Genomic DNA, 2656 nt, shown 5'->3' on the forward strand with positions numbered 1-2656 from the left:
GGGGTAAGGGGTCGATTTTTGTGGCGGGGGTTGAGTGGGAAGAGGGTTGATTTTCTTTTAGGGTGGTGGTTGGGAATGGGCTCTTTTTTTGCGGGGGGTTGGTTGGGAAGGGGGTTGGTTTTTTTGGAGGGGGGATATGACGGGGAGGTGTCGTTTTTTTCGACTGGGGGGCCTACCCGCCCTCCACCCACCCCCCTATGTGTGTCGTACTACGTACTGTCGTCTGCTTACATTGTTTATTAGTTTGTTATTATCAGTGGGTTTGAGCTTTGAGAATAAAAAATGAGAAGTTTAAGATTAGAGGCGAAACGGAAAATTATTGATTCAGTCAGTTTTGAAAGTAACCAGGATACTGTTACCGACGGTAAAATTGATGCTTTTTTAATATTTTTGCTTAATAGTTCTAGTTAGCTTACAAATTAATTGGAGAAATTAAGTTAATTAATTTTTGTTGTTGGTTTTTCATACACATACAGGCTTGAAGAAGAAGTTGAGGGAAGGATTATACGATAGTCAAACTGTTGTTCCTCATCCAAAGAAATCAAGGCGTATTTCTTTAAAAGAAAAACAGAGATTACGTAGAGAAAACCAAACTGCTGAAGAGCATCAAATTGCTAAAACTAATAACAATTATGAACACCTTTGTTCTCCACAACATTAGAAAAAACTTGAAACTCTGTCAAGTAAAATCTGATAATAAAATTTTGTTCTCCACTGCTACAATACAAATGATTAATTCTGTTATTTAGTGGAAACACCTCATGATTTGACACATAAACACCGTGAAAATGAAATTGAAGAAGTATCCATTTCTGAATCCATTGCTGATTTTTCATTGTCCCACTCCCACGATGAAGATGATGCTGTATGTGGTACGTTTTTTCCCCTTTTTATTTAAAGGTCGTCATCCAAATTGTGATGAATTTGGCATAGGGTGTTCGTCTGAAAATTATATTTTTGGTCCGATAAATGGACCTTTTTATCTTGCAATAAATACCCACCAATTGGTGATAAACTATGTGCTCCCTTTAACAAAAACCCACTATATCCAACCGGCTAGTCAAATACCCTGCATATGCTGTTTTTAATGCCATATAAATATAACCTCTTTTTCCTTAAGCCATTCAACAAATTGATTATATAGACCTTATTAAGATCCAAAGGTATGGGTCAAGCCGACCCCTTAGCGGCACGTTGCAGTGTGAAGGGGTGTCGTGAACAGGAGATTTTTAATTTGCTCGCCCCATGTGGCATGCGAATAGGCTTTTCGAAGAAATCGTGCCCGAGGGAAGAAAAAGGGAGGAAAGGAAAGAATGAAAAAAATAGGGGACCAGACTTTCCTTTCCTCCCTTTTCTTCCCTCGGTCGGGAAAACGGATAATCAATCCATCAATGTTGAAAGAACGCTTGGATCTGATATTGCCGGTGTGAGAATGCATCCTTCGAACGGCGCTGATGAGAATTCTCCAGACGAAGTGAAAAACCTCGAGTGCACAACTTTATTACCGTCATCAAAAGTGGCAATCTTGACTCCCATTCTAGTTACAGACAGTGCGGTAATCTATTGGCTTCCTAAAGTGAACGACGAACGGGCAGAAATTTTTCAGCAAATACACGACGTCATTAATCCAATACCAGCAATGAAAACCTCCACGATTCATTTGAACGAGTTTACTGAGAACGACAGACTGATTCTTGGAGCATTTCCACACTTGTTTCTTCTCGGTGTTCCAGGAAACCATTCGTTGACTCACGATTTGTACAGCCATTACATGAATCAGTTCACTGGTGCAATGGCAAGAGAAAGTCAATTTTTTTTCTTATCGAATTAGCGTTGACGAGATGAAGCTACGTGTTCAGTCAGCTTGCGAGTAAAAAACACCCCAAAGGCTTTTGAAAAATTTGAAAACTTGGTGAATAACGCAGAATTTCATCAGACTTCAGAACGAGCTGTGAAAAATCCTCTTGGAAAGGATGCTCTACATATTCTAAAGTCTACCGCTTCTTATATTCAAATGAGAGGAAAACATGTCGCGTTCAGTCCAATGGAGAGAAATGACGCAATGACAAGTCTTTGTGAAATAACGCAACGTTATGGCACACCCTCTGTGTTTTTAACAGTGTCTCCTGATTACACCCATCATCCGATGACTTTGCGAATAGCCTTCCCATCTATAAGCAACGTTAAATCCCCTGCAAAACCAAATGCATATTACGCAATTTAAATGCGTATTATTGTTACGTATTATTTTACATCTCTCATTTGGCGATACATAAGTTGGTCACTGAAAGTCCGCACGCCAGCGTGACTATTTTCAAGTTGATGATGGAAAATTTGTTCAGCGAATTACTCGGGATACCATTATCGTCAACAACAAGAAACAACACCATTATCAAGTAGAAATGACGGAGTGTTTGGAAAAGTCACCGCCGCCTTTTCGGTGACCGAGGTAAAAGGTAGAGGAACTCTGCATGCGCATTGCGCCATATGGGGAACAGCTTTGACCCCTGATCTCTTACAGAAAGTGAGTCCTAATCCCTTTTAGTGGATGAAGTTGCTAAAGTTCTAGATAGCATGCATGTTGCCGTGATGCCCGATGAGGCTCACTTAGAGTATCTCATGGACGCGTAGAAAAAATCAAAATTCCACGCCAAAT

At 40.1% G+C, this 2656-nt stretch overlaps 1 long non-coding RNA gene across 1 annotated transcript; it reads left to right on the forward strand.

Moving 5' to 3' along the window:
• Window positions 1-220: 220 nt before the first annotated feature.
• Window positions 221-1115, forward strand: LOC124204970. Its single transcript, XR_006879171.1, has 3 exons — window positions 221-364; window positions 477-683; window positions 750-1115. It is a non-coding gene; the product is annotated as an uncharacterized LOC124204970 (long non-coding RNA).
• The last annotated feature ends 1541 nt before the right edge of the window (window positions 1116-2656 follow it).

This window comes from Daphnia pulex, chromosome 10 (genome assembly GCF_021134715.1).
Source record: "Daphnia pulex isolate KAP4 chromosome 10, ASM2113471v1".
NCBI lineage: Eukaryota > Metazoa > Arthropoda > Branchiopoda > Diplostraca > Daphniidae > Daphnia > Daphnia pulex.